This window comes from Lissotriton vulgaris, chromosome 9, assembly GCF_964263255.1.
Source record: "Lissotriton vulgaris chromosome 9, aLisVul1.2, whole genome shotgun sequence".
In the NCBI taxonomy this organism is placed as follows: domain Eukaryota; kingdom Metazoa; phylum Chordata; class Amphibia; order Caudata; family Salamandridae; genus Lissotriton; species Lissotriton vulgaris.
Genome location: NC_141697.1, coordinates 798807110 through 798831518, shown reverse-complemented (window position 1 = coordinate 798831518; position 24409 = coordinate 798807110). Strand labels below are relative to the sequence as shown.

The 24409-nt window shown below is 47.1% G+C and overlaps 1 pseudogene; it reads left to right on the top strand.

Annotated features, from left to right (window-relative positions):
* Positions 1-802: 802 nt before the first annotated feature.
* Positions 803-1848, top strand: LOC147692285 (uncharacterized; annotated as a pseudogene).
* Positions 1849-24409: the final 22561 nt, after the last annotated feature.

Here is a 24409-nt window from a genome sequence, read left to right as displayed (position 1 = left end):
CTACTGTCCCCAAGAACAACGGCCCACACCAGAATAGGGCTATCCCCCCATGAGATTATGTTCGGGAGGCCTGCCAATGTACGGCGTGTCCCACGGCCTAAGAAACTGTCTGATGTTGAATACCCTGTATTAAATGATTATCTGTACAGTCTAACTAATACCTTTCGTACTCTTTATCACCAGGTGCATGAGGCCATACCTGACAAAAGCAAGGGCCCAGGACACGTCATCCAACCTGGTGATTCGGTCTTAGTGAAACATTTTCAACTGACTGAGAGCCTCGAGCCCCGCTGGACACAGCCCCGTCAGGTGTTGCTGGCCACCCGCACCGCCGTGAAAGTAAAAGGTCGGAAGAACTGAGTGCATTCGTCTCACTGCCAGCGTGTGCCTCTGCCCCATCCCTATGATCAGTGGATGAGGGAAGGACAAGGAGACTCAGAAACAGAAACAGTCCCTACGTTTGTCCCATTCAGTGATGCCAGACTGCATTCTACATCTACGGAAGCAGAGAGTGACAGCATACTGAAAGGAAGGGTGAACCCTCCCTTAACTCTGCTCAACACCAAGAACAATTGCTTCCCGACCATACTGTCCCTACTTCCGACTGATATAACTTGCGTCCCCGAGGAAAGGCTTGCCCTTGACTTCGCCAAGTGCCTATAGGCTGTAGGGCTGTGATCTTCCCCAGCTGAGAGTAGTGCTGGTGTGTCAGACTAAGGTACACCATAGGGCCCTCGGCACCTGCGCCCAGTGAAGCAACCCCCAATCACAGACAGCCACTAGAGGTCCCTGGCTTAGCACAATGGCTGCCATCCAAAGCACCCGAATCCAGAAATAATATGTCAGTCTCCGACATAGTAACTGCTTTGTGTCCACCGTGATGACGCTTTTTGTCTCCCTCATCCTGTCTATCCTTGGTTGGCTGTTACTAATCTACCATCCTGTTACCACACCAACTCCTACCCCGACTCCTGCAGAGCACCAGTGTTACACGTTACCAGCCCATGAATTACCCCGCCATGCAGAATTCTTCAATAACACCTTCATCCAAATGTTGTTGCATCATCACCAGCTGATCAGGAACACTTCCAACTGCTGGGTTTGTGGACTGATGCCGCATTCCATGATACACCCTGTCCCATTCTTTCCCTACCCCTTTTCCATCTCTGGGTCTTGTCTTGCATGGTGGATGTTGATGCAGGAGGCCTACACAGTCAATGGTACTGCCAATTCTGCCCTTGGAACATTTCGGGATGACTTCTGGTGGAACAGAACCGGCCATTCCAATGCTGCTTTTGCCCGACCAGCTCATCCACATCGCAACTATCACCAGATGAACTTGGTGAGATGATAGTATTCAATTCAACCACTCGACAAACATTTTCTAGATTCCGCACAAAAAGGATACTGCCTGATGAACGAAACACTGTGAATGTCATAAATGTGCAAGGCCGTGTATGCATCCATGGCCTAGGGACTAAGAAAGTTGGTACCAGTACATGTGATCTCACAAAAGCTTTAAACTCTACATCTCCTCCGAAGTTGGTGGCATCCCCCAACACCTATTTCATCTGTGGCACTGCAGCCTAAACTTGGTTCCCCCGTAACAGGTCTGGTACCTGCTATCTGGCCTTCCTCCTTCCACCAACGTATTCTACCCATGGAGGTTACCACCTGTCAATAAAGGGCGCTCTGCGCCACTCACGTAGGGGCGTCATATCAGCCGAGGATACAGCAGGCCAGGAAACCGGGGACTTCTTTAAAGGTTTCCTTCCTTTCTGGGGCCCCATGGCCAACAGTCGGGCTGTACGAGGACTGACCAGGGTCCTTGAAGCCACATCACAGTAACAGCTGGTGCCCTCTCCAACATCACTGCAGAGCTAGAGGCGGACCGCCTCATAACGCTTCAGAATCAAATGATCCTAGATGTCATTCTTGCTGATCGTGGTGGTGTATGTAAATTGTTCGGCTCCAGTTGCTGCATGTACATCCCAGACAACGCACCTACAGTGTACGATGCCATGCGCCGTCTGCATCGCCTCTCTTCCTAAATTCATCTGGATGAAGGCAACTGGTCCCTCACAGGCTGGATCTGGGTCCTCCTTTCCCAGTGAGGGTAGAGGGTCCTCATCTTTCTTGCCTTGGGAGTAAATGTCCTGGTCTCCTGCTGTTTGTGCTTTCAGTGCCTGCCAGTGCTCTGTACAATGTGTGTTCAGACAATCAAGCCTCCACCCTCTAACATTCACAACACCAATATGATGATGATGCTCCAACTAGAAACCGATGGCCTTATGAACAGTGACATTTCTTAAAGTATTTGCCACTCAATGGCAAAAGTAGGGTCTGAGGAAAAGTGTTCTTCCGATCGGCATCATTTGTACTGGGACTCCATTGTTTTTTCATTGCCATCTTGTGTCAAACACTTCCACACGACCCACCTGGTCGTTTCTGCTGATGCCTGAGGAAAATCTAACTAGCACGGCAACACCATCTTGCAGCCTGCATTCTGCCCAGGAACTGTCACACACACAACCCCCTGTTCTTTGCGGTTCAACAGAAAGCCAAGAGACACTCACACCCTGTGTAAATGATTTGTTTTCCATCTCCTGCTCCCAGCCTGGTAAACATCCTTGAGACCGTGATCAGGTTATCTGGACAATGGTCTGACTGCTGGGCCTTGATCAGGGTGATGAAACAATGACCTGAAAGACCGGGCTTTGATCAAGCTGAGTAAACAATGACCTGAAAGACTGAGCTTTGATCAAGCTGCGTGAACAATGATTTGTGAACCAAGCCTTGACCAGGTCACCGTCTAAAAACATTGTCTGGATCTGGTTATCAACTGCAAACACTGCCCTGATTGAACAATGAACTAACAGCCAAAAGACTAAAATAGAAAAGTATAAAAGGGTTGTAAGCTGCGGTGTAAAGCAGCAGCCTCCTCTGTCTTGTTTCTAACGAACGTGGGACTCTGTTCCATAGCCCAGACTATTTGAATAAATCTGGGTTCCTCCTGCAGACGAAGGCTCCTGTGTCTCCTTTTACTACGTATGAAGGGTATGGAAGACTTGGGCGGTTACCCCGCTGCCGAGACCCAGTAAGTGGGTTATTCCGGTTCTTCAGTGGTCATGGTTTCAGGAAGGCGGCAGCATTGTAAACATTGGTGAAACTTACTGATGTGGATAGTAGTGCTCTTTCTAACTCTGCTTGGTGATTGTGTTTATGCAAACCATTACTGAAGCCTTCCGATGTGATGGCCTCTGGGTCATCTTTGATAATTACAGGAAATGTGACCTTTTTCTTGGTCTCCATTGGAAAAACACACTTTCACTATTCTCATCACTGTTCTCAGCTTTCTTATCTTCCTAGTATTTTTCTTACCTGGTGTTGGTGGTTTTAGGACTCTGGGCACTTTTTCACTGCTGTCCCGTGTAAAGTGCATGTGCACCCTATGGTAAAGCGTGGTAAGATTGGTCTACACCTGTTTGGCTGATTTAATTTACCTATCAGTCCCCAGTAATGTGGTATCTCATAAACCTGGGGCCAGATAATTAAATGCTACTGGTGGGCTTGCAGCGCTGATTGAGCCACCCACCAAAGTAGCCTTTCAAACCTGTCTCAGGCCTCTGCCATTGCAGGGTCTGTGCGAGCAGTTTACTGCCGTTGTGACAGGACATATAAAGTGGGTGCCACATCTGTAACTCCCCTTTAACTACATATCAGTCACCCCTAAGGTAGGCCCTAGCTAGCCCTACTGGCAGGGTGCATTGTAGGTAAAAGGTAGGACATGTGCCTTAACTGTGCGGCATGCCCTGGTAGTGACAAACAGCCATTTTGGTTTCTCACTGCTGTGAAGCTGCCCTCTCATCGGAATGCATTGGGGATTCCCTGATAAGTGTTTCAGTGGTCATTTCTAATATGAGAGGAGCAGCGTGGTCAAGTTTAATATGTTTAGAATAGTAATAATAAATGCTGCATAATGGTGTGCGCAGATTTATTATCACTATTTTAGAAATGCCACTTTTAGAAGTTAGCATTTCTGTGTTCTATGTGTCTTTGTGCCTGTCTGATGTGTATTGAATGTCTGGCTCTGGAGTGACGGGCTGGTGAGCTGAAGTGGCACCAGAGGGCCTGGATGAGTCAGCACTAGGCTGAATAGGCAGATCTGCATTAGGAGAAGTAGAAGGAGTAGCCCGTGACCCTGAATAGGTTTGTGGCTGCCTTGTACAATGCAGGGTCTGCCCCCTGTGGTGTGTCCGAGGCCAGGACCTACTCTGACAATGAGGGTGGTTGTGCCCTGTAAACAAAGGCTGGAGTACCCCTAGGAACTGGTTTGGACCGGCCTGTGCCAGGGGGATAGAACAAAGACATATGGGGTATAAGTACTGAGGCTGTGACCCCATGAAATGTGCTGTTTTGGTGCTTGCTTGGACTGCTGGGCGCCAGGAGGAATTGCCACAAGGGACTGTCCCTCTGCTGGAGGGCCCTGTGAGCTGGACTGGCTGAGCCCAGCTTTGCCTATGGGACTATGGACTTAGCGCCTCATGAGCGCTACATCTACATTGCTCCCTTGGAGCGCAAGAAGACTCTAAGGTAGGGTGTCCCAGCTGTGCCCTGAATGTGCGGGCAGGGTAGCGCGTGTCCAGCTGCCCTGCAGGGACCAAGACGCAACAGAGACTTTCGCACCACAATTTGAGGAAGCCAGGCAGAGCTTGCCTGATTGTAGGCAGGGCCAGAAAAAGGAAGCAGACGGTCGGAAGTCAGGCCAGATCCGGACCTGGTTGGAGGCAGGGGCTCCCGTTGCAGCAAGGATAGCCCCGCGTGTGGGGAAGGTGATTGTGATAGCAAAATTGGAATTGGAGCCTCCCAGGCTCACAGGGCACCCAGAAGGGGGAGAGGAGTCTCACGGGCTCCTTGCCGCCGAACCGCCGACTGCCTCCCACAACAAAGGATTCTCAAGAGAGAAGCCCCAGTGAGTGGGGCCTGTCCGGAGGACTGTTGGTGCCGAAGTCCATTCTTTCAGCTGAACCACCAGAGCATGGGCCGCTGCCACAACAGGGACATTCCTTTTTTTCTGCCCACAATGGAAGTCCAATTGAATGGGGCTTTCAGTGGCACTGTTGGTACTAAGTCATTCTGCACAGCAGGAGCCCAGCGAGTGGGGCTCACAAGGCACTGCTGGTGCCAATTTCTCTTGGTCACACAGCTGGACCACCTGATTGTGGGCAGCTGCAACGTAGAGGGGGTATTGTTTTATGACTCAAGAGAGACAGGGGTGAGTGGCACCCTTGCCCCCCATTAATAGTGCCGCCTGTTGGGGCTGCACCCTGCTGCAGTGGCAGTTTAGCGCCCTGACTATTTGGACATAGGGCATGGCGGGGAAGTCCCACATGAGCCCCAGAGGAAGGCCAGTCAGCCTGCAAGCACCTGAGGTGCTGGTAGGGCGCAATGTCCTAATGTGGTGCATAATGTGTTTATGTCTAATGGTATTTTACATCATGTGTCTATGCTAAGTGCTCCTGAGGTGCACAGCTAATGTAGAATACATGCCTAGGATAGTTTATACCAAATGTGTTTTATGCGTAATGTGTCTATGCCTAATGCTAATACCAGTAGTTACTAGTTGTGTCATTTTCACTAGTTGTGATTCTAATGGTTATGACATTGGCCCGATAGGCCCTGTCCTGGATATAAGTCCCCTGTAAAATATTGCCTAGTGCCAGTTGGCAAAGTGTATATTTGTGATTATGATCTTATGTGTTTAGGAGTAATGCAAAGGCTATTTTTTATATAACCATGTGTGGAGTCTCTTTTGTGGTTCATTTATTTAATGCAATTTTATATAATACGAACATTGCCCGAAGTTGTCAGATCGATTTACAAAAGAACCAGTTGCGTTACATAAGGACTTTGGATTACATGAGTTACATAAGAGATAAAAACAGAAAAAAACTGCAAATGTACAAGTTGTAAAGTCATTCAAGGAAGAGATACAAACAGATAAACTCTAAAATCACATACGAATGGTAGTAAGTATAAAGGTCCACTACATATACTAGTGGTTAGAGTTATATATATACAAATTGCAAATTCACTCAGGATTACATTTTAACAGCGATTAGGCTTGGACAATTCTATATTACATATTTACAGAGCAGGAACATCTTGCCATCCTTCAGCCAGGTGTTCAGGTGGTGTTGCTCTCAAATGTGGTGGTCTTGGGTCTGGAGGGATTCCTGAGTTGGAGATGTCCATAGGGGTAGAAGGCCGGATGGTGGTGGGGAAGCAGCATGCTGAATCCCCGGGCTGATCTTGAAGTCATGATGAGCTCCATCTTGTGGATAGAGGAGGGCGCTCAAGGATAGGCGGAACTGTGCCACGAAGTCAGGTCTCCCGCCTGGCTCAAGCACCCACAGTGAGGCCCTGGCAGGCCCAGCGTGCCAAAATCGCGTATAGCCATTATAAGCGACGGGGTATATGTTTAAGTCCCGGGTCCGGGTTCAGGCACAGTGCGGGCTTATGCGCAGCCACTACTCTGGGCGGTGTCTTTCTGTGTGTCAGGGCCCTTGCTTGATTCCCTCCGGTGCATCTCTAGCAGGGCGACAAGTCTCTTGTTTCCCATTGTGCTCCCCTCATCCATGCTGATTTCCCATGCATTGCCTGGTCGTGACAGCCGCCATCTTAAGGTCTGGCAGCTAGGATCAGGTTGGCCCATGCTGGCTCTCCCATATTCAAGGTATCTTGAGTGGCACATGCTCTCAATAACAAATAATGGCTCAGCGTCAATGGGGATCCCCAATCGCCAACCTCAGCTGTCTCCTACCTGTGCTCCCCTCTAGGCGGATGATGGAAACTCCTCAGGTTACCCTCTGGTCTCCGCTCCTCACATATTGCCGCTGAATCCTCGGAGTCCCATTTGCGTATGCTGTTGCCCTCCTCCATCACCTGATTTGGCCCGGTTAGTGCATGATTCGTATCTGCGATCAGATTAAGTCTTAAGTCCGGGCTGCTCCTCCTTCCCCGATCTTCTCTGCAATCCGGGGGACAGGGAACGACCCTCAGCTCCTGATTTCGCCACTGGCTGTTACACCGCAGCTCATTCCCCACGCTTGGGTGCACTTTGGTACCTTTATGCTCCTGTTAGCATCATAGACAGCTGCGGGGACGACGGAGCTGAGGAGAACTACGTCCTCTCAGCCATCTTGCGTTATTTTAAACCAGGTGCTACTATGTGTGTGTGTTGCGCAAACGCTTTACACATTGCCTCTGGGATACGCCTGACTGCTCGTGCCAAGCTACCAAGGGGGTGAGCAGGGGTTATCTTCAACGTGTAACTCCCTTGCCCTGACTAGAGCAGTGGTTTCTGCCTGGCTTTGGCACAAGCCTTAGCTAACCAGAAATCCCATTTCTAACCGTGTGGATTTAGTCTTTGAGTGTGTGGCACAATTTTTTGCCTGAATGTGTACAATAAATGCTTAACACTGCCCACTGATAAGCCTGACTGCTCAACCACACTACCACAAAAGAGACTCCACCTTCCAGCAGCATGTGTGGCTGGAAGCTGATCACAGGGCAATCGCGCCAGGAGGCGCATAAATAACAGCCCCACCCCCGGTGGAGCGGGGATCTCAAAAATACTTTTGGAGAATCGTGAGGCCCTACCTGCTGCCACAGACTCTTTAGCACCTCGCCGTTTAGGCTGCCCGCCAGCCTCCCGCTGCTGCACACTCTCAACACCTGAGTGCGGCTGCTGTGCGGAGAGCGGCCCTGGGGACTCCACCTCCCAGCAGCCTGTTTGGCCTGAAGCTGATCACGGGGCAATCGCGCCAGGAGGAGCATAAATAACAGCCCCACCCCCACGTCGCGGGAGCGCGCGGGCAGCTCCGGGCAAAGGGCGGGCCCTCTGAGGCTAGAAGAGGCTGAGCTGGGCATACCCTTTTATTCTCCTTTCCTGAAATATATGTCATCTGCGATTCTACAACTTTAAGGTACCTGATCTGCAGTTTATTTAAGTAACTGACCCTCCGCTATATTGTTAAGGGTCTGGTTCCACTACTATTGACCATACCACTGCTCACACAGTGAACGGGTGCAAAAGTACCAGGGATCATGACTTCAAGAGGGGCTAAGGAAAGAAATTCCCTAGTGGGTGGCTCTGTGAGGGGAACCCTCGATCAGTTCATCACGAGGGCGGCCTCAGTGCTGGAAAAGGAAATAGCCATCACTGAGCGCCGCCTCTCCACTGAACTTCAAAATAGACGCTCATCGTTGGGACCCCTCCAACTAGCGACTAGCCCGATTCCATCATTAGGGAAGGAAAAACCTTTACGTGATGACATTAGCATTCCCTCCCTACTCCGAGATGTTACAACATCATTCGAGGCCGGCAGGTCTCTTAGTAACAAGGATCCTAGTATATATTCAGTACTAGAAATAATATCTGAATAATCCTTGCTACCTAATCACGAAATATCTCATCCAAGAAACAATCTTCAAATACAACCTAAAGGGCATACACTAAAGAGAAAGAGGGGGGACCTAGACAGAAGGGTAGGCAGGCGAAATTACCCAAAACATCTAGACACCCTCCAACTAAGTGCATTACAGGTATTGATATAGCTTCTGCTCAGACACCGACCCCCCTGCCCCTAAATGTAGAGCTAATGGGGAACATCGAAGTTTTGGTGAAATCTTTACTGCTTCCTGTGGTGGAAAGAGTTAAAAGGCTAGCTAACCATCTGGAGGTAATAGAAACAGCTATTAGCTCAAACACAGCGCTATTAAAGGAATTAATAAATAGAAAAACAATACAGACCCCGAAATCCGGGATGTGTGATCTAAGTAATGTGAATAAATCATTAGAAACCCCAAATCCACTGCATGATAAAACATCAGCTCCAAAGAAAATAAGCAGTGAGCTAAAAACATCCAAGTCGAGAGGGTCGGTCGAACATGTAAATAAGCCAGTGGATAGCAAGGGAAACAGTTCTAGAGAGAAGTCAAACATCAGGAATCCCAATGGCTCCAATTTACAAATAGACCTGCCGCCAGAAGCAGCTCCTTACGTTGCGGTATTGTCGGGAGTCCCAGAATTGACGACAGGGAAAATCGAGGGGTATTCCGAACTCAAAAATAAAGCCATGTACTGGCTTAGGAACAACAGGCCATTACCCCCCAATATTAACGGGGAAATACTCCATGTGAGAAGGCTCAGCTGGGTAGGACAGAGGCCTAAAGACATTCAGGGTGATATCATAATCATCAATTTTAGGGACCGTAGAGTCATTACATATCTTAATGACTGGTACCAAAGGGTGGAGGGATGGGAATTAGGGTACATGATTTGAGCTACTTTTATCCTAGTTCCCTATTACCCAGCAACGAAGATCGTTGTACACACACCAGAACAGTCTGAGGGGCCCAATCTTCAACATCCATACCTCAAACCAAATCGCTGCATTCACGGGTTTAGATGGGGTAGACTGACTTAACAACATATCGTCCACGGTCCCATGTGTACCAAACCCTGTAGATTTATTAAATGTCACTGAAGGCCTTTTACCTAGTATCCATGCCCCAAAGAGCCTGACACCTATAGGAGATGCAGTAGCTGTATCTGAGAAGAGAACCATTGAACAGTCCTTCTCATTTATAACGCCCCAGATAGTTAAGTCTCCGCCAAATTCCAATCCCTTCCCGGGAATAGTTAATAATAAATTTATATTAGACATTATTTTTTGGAATGTGGCCGGACTACAGAATAAATTTACAAATTATAACTGGAGAGCACAAGTAACAACACATAATATTATTGGATTACAGGAAACGTGGCTACGTACCCCATTACTAAGTGTGAGCGCAAAATCCGTTACGCTCGCGGATTTTGCGGATTTTCGGTAAATCCGCAATCCACGAACGCTCGCGAATTTACCGAAAATCTGCAAATTCGCACGCAGCCGATTTTTTTTTTTTTCTTGGTGATACAATTTTGCGGCGCGCGGCGTTTACTTACCGTCATTCAGCGCTTTCCGAGTTGTTTTTCTCGATATTTTGCGAGTGCTGCGCCATTTTGGATCTTGCTGCGGGATCCCGCGGGAATTTGGCGAGCGCGATTACGTCATCGCGGCTTGCCAACTTGCACAGCGAGAGTTTGTCAACGCGAGTACGCCGTGATCATGTATCGCGGTACTTCGAAATTGCGAGCTTGTAGATGCGGCGAGCAGCAACAATCTCGCACTCGCGAAAATACAAAATTTGCAATTCTGCACAAGAAATCCACCAGCAAGCAGCATAAACCTTCTGGAAATGATGATTGTTATCTGAATAACTCCTCAGGTTGACATTTGCCTGCACTTTTTTTGCGAGGAGTCCATTTTGGGGAGGGGGGGGTGGGAGGAAGGAAGTGCCCCACAGTCTTCAACTTCCTGTTCCTGTCCAGCAGGCTCCTCCCAGTGCTTTGTCCATCTCCTGGTCACTTTTCATTTGGATCTGGAGCTGGAAGGATTACTTTTTGTGGATGTTGCTGGATATTTGGAATTGAGGCCTTTTTGACTTTTTTTGGATCACTTTTGGATTAGAAATTTCACAAGTAAGTTTGTTTGGGGCATTACAGTTGCTGCAACTACAATTTTAGAATTTTCGATTTTTGGGCTGATTTGGGGCATTTTGCCCAGGGGTACTCAGTGGTGGGTGCACTGAGTCTTTATGTGGGGTGTTTTGAATTTAAACATCATGGAGGGGCTGGATGGCTTGGGATTGTGCTGATTTTTCTGTGATTTTCGTTTTTTTGGCCTGTTGTGGCCTTTTCACCAGGGGTAGTGAGTGTTGCATGGGCCTAGTCTTTCTGTGGGTTGTCTTGAATTTAAACATCATGGAGGGGCTGGATGGCTTGGGATTGTGCTGATTTTTCTGTGTTTTTCGATTTTTTTGGGGTGTTTATGGGGACAGGCCATGTGGGTGGGGGCCATTTTGAGTGCTGCTACAGGCCCTGGCCATGTGCTGGGAGGGAGGGGGCCATTTTGAAGGCAGGCAGTGTTGTTAGGCCTGCAACCATTTTGCCTAGTTTTCAACCTTTATGCCCAGGGGTAGTGAGTGTTGCATGGGCCTAGTCTTTCTGTGGGGTGTCTTGAATTTAAACATCATGGAGGGCCTGGATGGTTTGGGATTGTGCTGATTTTTCTGTGATTTTCGTTTTTTGGGCCTGTTGTTGTGGCCTTTTCACCAGGGGTAGTGAGTGTTGCATGGGCCTAGTCTTTCTGTGGGTTGTCTTGAATTTAAACATCATGGAGGGGCTGGATGGCTTGGGATTGTGCTGATTGTTCTGTGATTTTCGTTTTTTGGGGTGTTCATGGGGACAGGCCATGTGGGTGGGGGCCATTTTGAGTGCTGCTACAGGCCCTGGCCATGTGCTGGGAGGGAGGGGGCCATTTTGAATGCAGGCAGTGTTGTTAGGCCTGCAACCATTTTGCCTAGTTTTCAACCTTTATGCCCAGGGGTAGTGAGTGTTGCATGGGCCTAGTCTTTCTGTGGGGTGTCTTGAATTTAAACTTCATGGAGGGCCTGGATGGTTTGGGATTGTGCTGATTTTTCTGTGATTTTCGTTTTTTGGGCCTGTTGTTGTGGCCTTTTCACCAGGGGTAGTGAGTGTTGCATGGGCCTAGTCTTTCTGCGGGTTGTCTTGAATTTAAACATCATGGAGGGGCTGGATGGCTTGGGATTGTGCTGATTTTTCTGTGATTTTCATTTTTTTGGGATGTTCATGGGGACAGGCCATGTGGGTGGGGGCCACTTTGAGTGCTGCTACAGGCCCTGGCCATGTGCTGGGTGGGAGGGGGACATTTTGAATGCAGGCAGTGTTGTTAGGCCTGCAACCATTTTGCCTAGTTTTCAACCTTTATGCCCAGGGGTAGTGAGTGTTGCATGGGCCTAGTCTTTCTGTGGGGTGTCTTGAATTTAAACATCATGGAGGGCCTGGATGGTTTGGGATTGTGCTGATTTTTCTGTGATTTTCGTTTTTTGGGCCTGTTGTTGTGGCCTTTTCACCAGGGGTAGTGAGTGTTGCATGGGCCTAGTCTTTCTGTGGGTTGTCTTGAATTTAAACATCATGGAGGGGCTGGATGGCTTGGGATTGTGCTGATTTTTCTGTGATTTTCGTTTTTTTGGGGTGTTCATGGGGACAGGCCATGTGGGTGGGGGGCATTTTGAGTGCTGCTACAGGCCCTGGCCATGTGCTGGGAGGGAGGGGGACATTTTGAATGCAGGCAGTGTTGTTAGGCCTGCAACCATTTTGCCTAGTTTTCAACCTTTATACCCAGGGGTAGTGAGTGTTGCATGGGCCTAGTCTTTCTGTGGGGTGTCTTGAATTTAAACATCATGGAGGGCCTGGATGGTTTGGGATTGTGCTGATTTTTCTGTGATTTTCGTTTTTTGGGCCTGTTGTTGTGGCCTTTTCACCAGGGGTAGTGAGTGTTGCATGGGCCTAGTCTTTCTGTGGGTTGTCTTGAATTTAAACATCATGGAGGGGCTGGATGGCTTGGGATTGTGCTAATTTTACTGTGATTTTCGTTTTTTTGGGGTGTTCATGGGGACAGGCCATGTGTGTGGGGGCCATTTTGAGTGCTGCTACAGGCCCTGGCCATGTGCTGGGAGGGAGGGGGCCATTTTGAATGCAGGCAGTGTTGTTAGGCCTGCAACCATTTTGCCTAGTTTTCAACCTTTATGCCCAGGGGTAGTGAGTGTTGCATGGGCCTAGTCTTTCTGTGGGGTGTCTTGAATTTAAACATCATGGAGGGCATGGGATTGTGCTGATTTTTCTGTTTTTTGTTCGATTCTTTTGGGGTGTACAACTGAACTGATGTTCCTCTGTCTTCCATTGCTTTTAGGTGCACAAGACTCAAGAGAACCACCAGTGCCAGGAAGAAGTCCTGCAGCGGTGTGTGTGTGTGCAGCATAACGTCACGCAACGTCACGTCTGGCCACAGACAACTCTGCAACTCATGCAACTGCGGCCTGCTGTTCTGACCTGCTCTGAAGAAGATGGCCCCAAAAAAAGTTCTCCGTAGCTCCTCTAGCAAGAAAGTTGCCAGTAAGGAGCAGAAGAAGCAAGTTACCAAGGAGGCTGGTGTGCCGGCCGCCGCGTTTTTTGGGAGTAAAAAAAAAAGCACGCCTGCAACAGCAGCGGGATCTGCTGGGGACCAAGCTGGGAGCAGCACCCCCATTCCATTGGGCTCAGTGCCTCCACCACCACCACCACGCCAACTTAAGTCCAAGCCCTTGAGTGCTGCAGAGGCAGTCAGTGTACTTCTTCAATCACCATCGACCAGTGATGCTGGCTCATCGCAAGAAAGTAGCAGCAATGTCCCTGAATCAACAAAGGTTGTTGTAACTCATCTGACAAGTGTTGAACAACCACAGTCGCAACAACAACCACATGTGCAAGTAGTAGTACAAGCTCAAGTACATGTAGAAGGAGAGGCAGCGCAAGGAGATGCGCAAGCAGAGGTGCATGGAGGGTCACAAGTGCCCACAATAGTTGTTCCTCCCGAATTAGGGGCACATCAGGAAATCGACAATCAAGCCGAGGTATCATTTGAGGAAGCCACTCCTCCTGATGATCATTCATTGTCTTCCACATCCCTAGCAAGGAAAAGATCAAGGTTGGTGTCTACATCTTCTTCAAGCCCACCTCCTTCTGATGATACGGATCCCAATTGGGAACCAGCACCACTGCCGTCTGAGAGTGAGGCACACCATGATCTGACAAAGGTACTTAAGCGTAAAAGGAAGGTCGTCGAAAAACTCACAGTTATGGAGTGTGATGAGGCTCAACAAGAAGTGGCGGATACTCCTGCTGATGAAGACTCTCACGACGACGACGCAGTCATCATAAAGGTCACTGCAGCCCCAGCGGGCATGCAGCAAAAATACATTTTGACCCTAGCCCGAGAAGCTGCTGAGCGTGATGATGTTGTCGACGAGGAGGCAATGGAAGAAACACCACAATCAGTGGAGTTAACTAGTACACCAACACCTACCGCTTCCATATTTCTTAGTCGCCAGAAGGGACCTCCATCCACCTCGACCTCAATTAGTGGTGGTGAAAGTGTAAAACGTACTGAAGTTCGGCAATCCACATCCTCCACTTCATCTGGCATTAGCAGCAGGACCACCACCACCAGTATCACCGCCTCCTCCGGCCCCCAAAGACATTTCAAGTCTGCAGTTTGGGACTTCTTTAGTGTTTGCCCAAAAAAGGAAAACTTTGCCATTTGTAGCATTTGTAAGTTGGCAGTTAGTCGTGGTAAGTTTGGTTCCAACTATGGTACCGGAGGCCAGAGAGGTCATCTTGAAAGAAAGCACGCTGTCAAATGGTTTGCGCACCTACAGGCGATCAAGGAAGCCCGAATTGCACGTAATGCTGTTTCATCTGATGATGACGAGGAGGACGTGTCAAACACTTCACTTACACCCAGTACCCCTGTCAGCAGCACACCCCATGTGAGCCACACTAAGAGTGTGGGAGAGAGTGAGACACCAATGCGAAAAAGTTCATCAGCGAGCGTAACTGGGTCGAAGATATCATCATCATCATCCCGTAAAAGCTTGGTCCAGGGCAACATTAAAAAGATGCTGTTTACAGAAGCGCAATATGAACGCAACCACCCACTGACGCGTCTGTATAACACTAAGCTGGCTAAAATGCTAGCTCTGGACCTTCTCCCTTTTTCTTTTGTAGAAGGTGTTGGTTTTCTAGAATTAGTGGCAGCGCTCTGTCCTAAATGGAAGGTTCCTAGCCGGTTCTATTTTGCCAGAGTTGCGGTTCCAGCACTACATGAAGATGTGCTGGAGGTGATTGGGGCAGCTTTGCAGGAGAGTCCTGTTCACACTATACATCTGACAACAGACATGTGGACCAGTGGCGCAGGCGCTGATTACATGTGCATCACTGCACACTGGGTCTCTTTTTCAGGGGTTAAAGCAAAGCTAAACGCAGGTGCTGACCCGGACCAAGTTTTTAAAGCTGCTCGGAAACATGCAACACTAGCCATGTTTGGTTTGGAGAAACGTCACACAGCACAAAACATTTTGGATGAGTTTAACACAAAGGTCCTTGACAGGCTGTCCCCAAAAAAACGCCAGATTGGTTATGTTTCGACGGATAATGGCTCCAATGTAGTTAAGGCCATGGAGCTGGGTCAGTATTTCAGAGTGCCGTGTTTGGCGCACTGTATAAACCTGGTTGTCAAAAAATTCTTGAGTGAGAAAGACAGTCCAGCGTACGAGGTAGTGGACACCTGCCGAAAAATGTGCAACCATTTCAGCCATTCTTTTAAGGCCCGGAAGCATCTGAGGAGCCTGCTACATGAACATAGAATGTCAGTGAAAGCACTCATCCAGGAGGTGGCAGCACGTTGGAACTCAACCTTCTACATGCTTGAGCGTCTGTATGAGCAGTATATGGTACTCGATCACTATTTCTTAAAACAGGGCACAGCTCAGAAGGACTTGAGGATGGGTGCGGCGCAATGGGACATAGTTAAAAGCCTGACACGCATGCTTCATCCTTTTGAGGTCTTCACGCGTGCAGTCAGCAAGGAGGACTGTAATTTGGGAAAAGCTATCCCATTGTTGTACATGCTGGAGCACCAACTGAAGGAGGTGTCTTCTGTGTTTCAAAAAGATGAAAAAAACAAAGCCCCTTTTGTTTTGGCGGAGAAATTATTAGAGCGCCTACAAGGTGATGAACGTCTTCAAATGATCCACTCACACCAGCATTACATTTGTGCTACTATTCTGGATCCACGCTACAAAAAGGCGCTGGCAGGCCGAGCATTCTTTCCTTTTGCTGATGAAGATGTTACAAAGTACAAACGTTGGCTAGCCATGTCAGCCAAGAGGTTTGAAAGAGAACGGCAGAAAATTGATGGAAAAGGCAGTACATCAGCATCAGCATCAGCAGGCCACCCCCAGTCAAAACAATCCACTTCTGCACCTGTGGCTGTGGCACAAGTGACCTCTCAGCCGGGAAAGACACCGGCAACCGGATCATCTGCACCAGACACAACAGTAACATTGGATGCTGAAGAGGATTGGCTAAATCGGCTTGGGTTTGGTTCTCAAAAGGTCACAGCAAAAGCTAAGCAAAGTGGAGGAACCTTGGAGGACCTTGAGTCGATGGTGCAGGACTATCTGAATGACTCAACAGAGGTCTATGTTAATGCTGAACCATTGGCGTATTGGCATGGGAAAAAAGAATTGTGGCCACAGCTCTCCAACCTGGCTTTAAACTACTTGTCTTGCCCACTCGCAAGCGTATCTTCTGAACGTGTTTTCAGTGCTGCTGGTGGTATTGTAACTCCCAAACGGAGCCGCCTCTCGCCCCAAAATGTGGAGAGGTTAACAATGATCAAGATGAATCAGCACCTCATACCACCAGATTACAAAGTACGAGAAAGCACGCCGCATGAAGACGAGGAGGACAGCAACGTAGATGAGGGAATTTGTTCTCTGTTCGGTGACACTGACCTCACCCTGCCTGAATTCGCAGAGTATGATGACGAACTCTTATTCTTATTCCCTGACACCGAGCCCTGAAAATGAGACAATGAATCAATAACTTTCTTTTTCGTCCTTATTCACTTTTATTCCTGTGTGTCTGTCTTTCTTTGTTGTGCACAGTTAATATAATTCAAACTTTAATCACCTAATCACAAAAACAAGCCCATCAGCAGAACTGTCTTCACTTGTTTGCTTATTGATTTGAAGGTGCCGCAGTCTGCATTCCTCAGGTGCACAAGTTCAGAAGAACATGCTCCTCTATCCTCCTCCTCCAGACTCCTATTTCCATCAAAGCAGAGGGCTGGATTACACCCAATGAAGAAAGACTCAGCACTTGTGGGGGTGTTATACTTCTTTGCGGGTGAGTTGACAGCTCTGGGGCCATTGCTGGGAAGTTCCAATACCGGATAAAAGTGGTTTGGACCAAATCGGAGGCGGAATTTTTTTTGTGTTTTTGCTGACTTGCTTGCCTTTGAGGTGCTCTTTGGGGGGGTTCCGGGTGTTTGTGGGTGAGTTTTGGGGTCTGGGAGCACGGCTGGGAAAGTCTAATCTTGATTGCATTTGCTTTTCAGGAAATCCGTGGTGGAAAACTGGAGTTATGGCCTGGCTGCACAGCGCGTTTGAACCGAAGGCCGAGAAATATTGTAAGTATGAGATTTTGCTTTTGGGCTGTTTGGGGGTGTTGTGCTTTTTGGCGGGTGGGTTGGCGGGTCTTGGGGCATTCCTGGGAAGGTCTAATACCGGATTGAAGTGGTTGGGACAAAATCCACGCTGATTATTTTGTGCTATTTCTGACATTTTGCTCAGTGTAGCGTTTTCGGGGGCCTGTTTGGGGGGCTTCCTGGTGTCTGTGGGTGGGTTTCGGGGTCTGGGAGCACTGCTGGCTATGGATATTTTAGTTTGCAAGAGGTTTGAAGCAAATCCATGGTGGCAGAGGGGAGTTAGGGCCTAGCTGCAGAGCGCGCGCGGAGTGATTTGGGAAATTGGCAAAAAAATGACTAGGGCCAGATGTAGGTGAAATAGATTTACCGATTTTTAATTACCGAATTTTACCGAATCGGTAATTACAAATCGGTAAATCTATGGGGTGGATATGTAGGTATTCCAGATGTGCTGGAATACCGAATCGGATGATTTCGGTATTTACCGATTCGGTAAATACCGAATCGGTAATGCCCATTCATTCCTATGGGCTGTGAAGCCCAGAGGAATAAATGGGCATTACCGATTCGGTATTTACCGAATCGGTAAATACCGATTTGCACAAGGGTGCAGGGGGTGTCACTTTGACACCCTCTGGCACCCCCAAAACAGGCTCGGGTGCCATGTGGCAGGCATACATGCCCTAAGGGCAGGTCTGCCTGTCACATGGCATAGGTGTGCATGCACACATGTGCATGCACAACGGAATCGGTATTTTACCATCAAATTGGATTTGATGGTAAAATACCAATTCGGTAAGGCCTCTGGGACTCTGAAGAGTCCCACCTACATCTGGGTGGTTCAGATTCGGTAAATTTACCGAATTTTTCGAATCGGTAAAATTACCGAATCGGTAATTTTACCGATTCGGTAAAATAATGCCCCCTACATACCTATCACCTATTTACCGATCGGTAACGGCCGAAAATACCGATTTTCGGCCGTTACCGACCGACCTACATCTGGCCCTAAGTCTCCATTTTTGTACTTTTGCTCTTTGGCTGTTTGGGGGTCTTCTACTTGTTTTCTCCTGGATTGACGGCTCTCGGGCCATTGCTGGGAAGCTCCAATACCGGCTAAAAGTGGGTTGGACCAAATCGGAGGCGGAAATTTTTTTGTGTTTTTGCTGACTTGCTTGCCTTTGAGGTGCTCTTTGGGGGGGTTCCGGGTATTTGTGGGTGAGTTTTGGGGTCTGGGAGCACTGCTGGGACAGTCTAATCTTGATTGCATTTGCTTTTCAGGAAATCCGTGGTGGAAAACTGGAGTTATGGCCTAGCTGCACAGCGCGTTTGGACCGAAGGCTGAGAAATATTATAAGTATGAGATTTTGCTTTTGGGCTGTTTGGGGGTGTTGTGCTTTTTGGCGGGTGGGTTGGCGGGTCTTGGGGCATTCCTGGGAAGGTCTAATACTGGATAGAAGTGGTTGGGACAAAATCCATAAGGAAAAGCCTTTTGGCACTTTTTGTAATTTAGGGTTCGTTAGGGTTAGGCTTAACAGCAGGATTGCATGTGTTTTGGGGTGTTCTAGATTTTTGCAACTGAGTTCTGGGGTCTTAGAGCACTTGTGAGAATTTGTAATTTTGGTTGCAAGTCATTTGAAGAAAATCCATGGTTTGAAAGGGGGGATTTGGCATAGTTAAAGAAAGCCTCTGCCACTATTCTTAACTTAGGGCTTGTTAGGGTTAGCAGTATTTCTATTGCATGTGTTTGGGTGGGGGGGGTTTCGAGTCTTGGAGCGATGCTGGCTATGGATACTTTTGCTTGCTTGCAAGTTGTTTGAATACAATCCACGGTGGGTAAGGGGGTATTTGGGCCTACTTTTACTTTCGAAGTACGTTTTGTCACCAGTTTTCTGCTAGGCCTCATTTCTTGAGATCTGATTGGGGGTCTTCTACATTTTTGCAACTGGCTTTAGTAAGGGTCTGGGTGGAAGCTCTGCTGGGAAGGTCTAATTTTGTTCTAAAACACAGTTTACAGTACACCTAGCTTGAGGGGAAAGATCCGCTAAATTAATTTGCCCATACTTATTTATCCTTGAAAAGGTGACTCAGACAGAGTACGCACTTTCAAAAATGTTGTACTGTCTATTAGGAAAATCAAAGTGTGACTTTTTGCACTACACAGCGTGGATATTTATTTATCAGTGCTGTTTTTCGTTCAATAATTACAGGCCGGGTTTCAGTCTGTTCAATGGGGAAAAAAGGATGGAGTCAGGCTTCACATTAGCGAGCCGCAATTCAGCATCCGCCAGGCAGGCAGTGGACAGGGTGTCTTCTGGTCACCAACATTGATGGACGAAGCGTCAGCTGGAATGGAGGAGTGCCGCTAATAAGAGGAATTGCTTGCTACATGCAACTTACTTACCAAATTCAACAGGACAACTACAACAATACAGATACAGTATCCATTCTTTTATTCAATGAGTGTGTGTGACTGCATTTCTTGGATCTCTCTCTGCTTCTAAATCGATCCCTACAGCCATTCTATAGGTTTTACTTCGGCTATTTTTTAAACCTAATTTAATGTAGCCCTGTACTGTCGCATTCTGTCATTCACGGTTGTCGAAAGTACTACTTACTTTTCTGTAACAATGCATTCAGTAGTGCATGCACTTTCTTTATGTCACGTAAAAGATTTATGGTTAGCTTTGTACCCAAAAATTTCTTTATGTTCAATTATTGTTTGTCCATGCTGTGCTTTTTTTTTTTTCTCTCAACAAAACCTACCCAAAAAGAAACCCCCATTCCCATCCATTTACAAACCCTAACCCTCTTCCCCCGGGTTGTGTGGTTTTGCTTGATGTGTGACTAAATGACATCAATAATTCCACACACTTGCTGGGGAGGATAAGGTCATAGCAACAGGCTGGTGAAGGAATCCGAGGATATATTCTAGACTTACTCAGCTTCAGTACTATTTCTTGTAGTAGTAGCCAATGTCAAAGAAATCCTACACAAGTACAAGTTATACTATCAATACTTTACCATTTGTTAGGCTACATTGTGGCACTGTTGTAGTCTAGTGTACTGTCACCTGCTATATTCTCTATCGTACCGTTGTAATGCTACAGTAAGGACAAACCAGGTTTCATTTTCTTTTTTTCCATAGCCATGCAACTGCCACTGTGTCACACCACTAGTACCACCGCAATGAGGAGGAAATTTCAGCCGCCCTGGATTGCAACCTTAATCGCCATTTCCCGTGGAGCCAGCCCTGGGCCTAGCCCTACTTTCAAACAGAAATTACAGGTAAGATAAGCGTTTGGTTGGAGGTAGTATAATGGAGTATTAGGAGAGACGAGAGATTGACGGTAGTACTACTAAAGTCCTAGGACTATTCAGGAAAACAAACTTACTGTTGAACCCCCACCCACCAGACTCAAAAGCAGTAAAAAACAGGTATGGTCAGATAAAGTTTCAAAAAGTATATTTTTATAGCCCTAACAAAATAATCTCCCGCAAGACCCTCCCTAACCCCAACGATTGTCCTTCAAAAGTCCCCAAAAAACCCAACTCCCAATTCCCACCCCCCAAAAGTCTCTAAAAAAGGGGCAAGGGACACTACGGCAGGGTGCTGTTGACTTTAGCAGCCAGGGCATCATGCTCCTTGCGGAGGGTGGCATGTTCGAAGCGGAGGCCCTCCACCAAGTTCTTATAGTTCAGGACCTCCTGCTCCAGGTAGGACCGTCTGAGGGATAAGCGGCGCCGACGTGCCTTGCAAATCCTGTGGGGGGCAGCTGCTGTCTTTGCTGTTTGGCGGTGACGTTTGGCTGTGGTAGCCCGGCTCCGTACCGCTGGAGCACTGCGCTGGCTGGCAGCCCGCACGGAGTAGGATGCAGCTGTCCCAGTGGACGTTGTTGTAGTACCAGCCTGCGTCTCCTCCTGGGCCACCAGCCGCCGATATTCAGCGACAGTGGCATCCAGCCTCCGTTGCCGGGCCATTCGAGCCAGCTCCCTCCTCCTTGATGGTCTCTTGGATTTGGAAGGAGCAACTATATGGAGAAAGAAAGACATAGTCTGTAACCAATGTTCCTTAAGATTAACACAAAATGATTGAGCAGAAAGTTGTCACAGTACAAGGAGCAAATTGAAAGCACAGTACATAACTATTGAGGACAGTATCTATGTAACCTCCGACTTCTTCATCCTTGCTCTAACATTAGTGGGAGTTTAAGGAACAAATTCTACGAGCACTATGGACTTCCATTACAGTCGACTATGACAGTACACCAGTCTTATTCTTCTTCTTCTCTCTTGTTTAGGAAAATTGGTACGTTATCTTATGCAAGCCGGCATAATGCCAGCACAGTGAACTTGCACCCGAGAAAAACAGACGCACACCATGGTGAGTGAGACAGACTTGCGTTACTGTACCGGTCCAGTACATGCAGGTGGTGAAGCTCTTACTTTTCTATTACGGGTGGCACTGAGAATACTCTGTTAAAAGGGCTACTGATTAATTAATTTAGCTTTCACCCTACAGTGCAAATGAGTATTAGAAAAGGAAAATGAAGAAGCTAAATAATCTGATTATCTATCACTTCACATGGGATGTATTTGATGACATATGGGATGACTTTAGGTGCTTTGCTTATTATTGAGTGAACAGTGATACACCCACACATGAATGACATACTACTACTAAACTAAAGTTATTAAGAGGTAGGGAGTGTCCACCGTAATAACCGGATATATGCTGTGCTTGCAGTTGCAATACAAACTACTGCTACTATTCATGGTAGTATTTGGACAAAATTACAACTTCTTTTCCTTGCCTTTCCTACACTGGAACGGACGTGCGGGTGCGGTGTTACATACTCTTCAAAGTAACACTTAGTTCATCCAGTGACCGTCTACTCTCTCTAGATACACATATGCTATCTAAGAGTCAGATAGTACCATGAATGATCCAGGCATCCATCCATTCAAAGTATATGCACACATACAGTTTCTGTTTCACCCACCCAGGCTGTTCTCCTTCCACCCATCCTTGCTTCATCATTCACCCAGCCATGCACCATACCATATTCTTTCCTTCCCAGCCACCTCGGGGACCAAGCAAACACATATCATTCTTCTTTGCCAGTCATCATTACATTTCTGGTCCTTCCACACTTACTTACACCCTTCTTTCGCTTTTCGTTCATCCCATCCATCAAGTTCATCTCAGATCTGATTGGGATTCTTCTCGCCAAAAACTTCACAGCTAAGTCGAAGTACATTTAGAGGAGGCTACTACCTGGTTTATTTATAATACACCCGTGCAGAAAGCACACTCTGCAGTCTTCAATCTCAATAAGTAAGGAATATATAGCTTACCTCTGCCCGCCACCACCGTGTCATACCCCACAGAATTGTCCGGCACTTCCACCGCCTCCTCCCCAGAGTTGTCCTTGTCCAATGCCACCAACACCTCCGCGCTGGCCCCGCCTCCAGATGTTCCACCTACAAAGTACATTTAATAATGTTAGAATACACCACTCACTACTATATAATATTTGGTCTAGGAGGAAGAAAGAAATGTGAAAAAAACAGTATACAATTTAATAATTTGTGACTGTCTACTCTAAAGTAAAAATGTCCCTTTTTCCAGGGAAGGCTGTTGTCTTGCTGCACTTTTTGGCACAACTGATGAATGCTTGCTTTTTATTTTTAACACGCACCACTTTTTCTCCTAACAGACAGAAGCTTGACTTCTAAGAACACGAGCAGGATCAAGTTCAAACCAGGTGAGAGCTCGGCTCGACCACAAGAAATGTGTCCAATTAATGGTCAGCACTAAGCACTTTTCCATTTTTCGTTAAACGTTTACTTTTATGACAAACTTGATTTTATTAAATGTGTTTACTTTTAATAAAGCTTTTAAACTTAAATAGACTCTGTGGTTTATGGTCCTCCAGACTAGAGTGGATGAGCTAAAGGTTTTGGAATTTTTGCAAGCATGAGTCCGTGCCTCTGACATCATTAGGGATCAATCAACGGTGACTTTGGGAGCTAAATGAATCTGCCACACTACCTAGTCAGTAAGGAGATTGGGGGTTCAACTACAAAGTCTGTTATCACTGAGGTATGTGGAAAGTCTAACAGCACCTATTATAATTGATAAGCTAAGCAATGCATTATTTAGTGTCCATAGTTCTGTTTGTGCAGATTTGTCCCTGCAACAGTAGTAGAATGGATTGTCCTCCTATCCAAACCAAAAGTAAAGTAGTATCTTATTCTTTCTTGGTGGTCATTCACCTTTTTATTGTTGGCAATTGTCAAAGCATAAACATTTAGAAGACTTGAAAAGACATTATGGACAATCCCAGAGGACTGCACTCAGTGCATAGAGCTATTGCTGACTAGAATGAGAGTCCAATGGAATTGCCAAATGTGCAATCTTAGTTAGCTACACAGACAGACTAATAAGAATAATCTAGTAATACCACACGGAGTCATAGTCGAGGCAGGATAAGAATTTATATCCAGTCTACAAGAAGATCAAAGACGATTTAGAAAAAATCGAATGAGGAACGCTGGGAAAAAATAAGTACTCTATATTAAAATTAAAACTTACTGGGGCCAGCAAAGGAGCCCTCGCCTGCCCGATCCTGGCCTGCATCCTGAACAGCACCCTCCTCCTCCTCCTCCTCCTCCTCCTCCTCCTCCTGTGTCCTCCTCTTGCCCCTGGGGGAAGCTGATGTACAACATGAAAGAAAGAAAAACAGAAAACATGGATGATATTTGTCAACCAAATCAAACATTTCAAAAGAACTAACAAAGTATTTTGGCGAAATAGCAAATAGCAACTATTCCACGGGATATATTATTGACCAATCTCATGTGGTCTACTACGTTATTAGTATTGCTTGATTTGCGGACCGTCGAATTGGAAACTTCTTTTGTAACTCACTAAACAAAGTACTAAAAAGGTTTGCCTAGGATTGGCAGGCAGCAGTCCGCAGCACGCGAAGTGACAGCCAAAGTCCATCGTGATTGCAGATCAGCGACAACACTAAAGTTTCCTACTACATGAACCAGTCATTAAAATACTCTAACTATCAATCCACCACCACTATTTCTTCTTATCGCCATGTGTACAAAGGAAGGACTGGACTTGAGTCTGTAGGGGCTGATTTAGAAGCCCCTTGCAGCTCTTTTGCTCCATT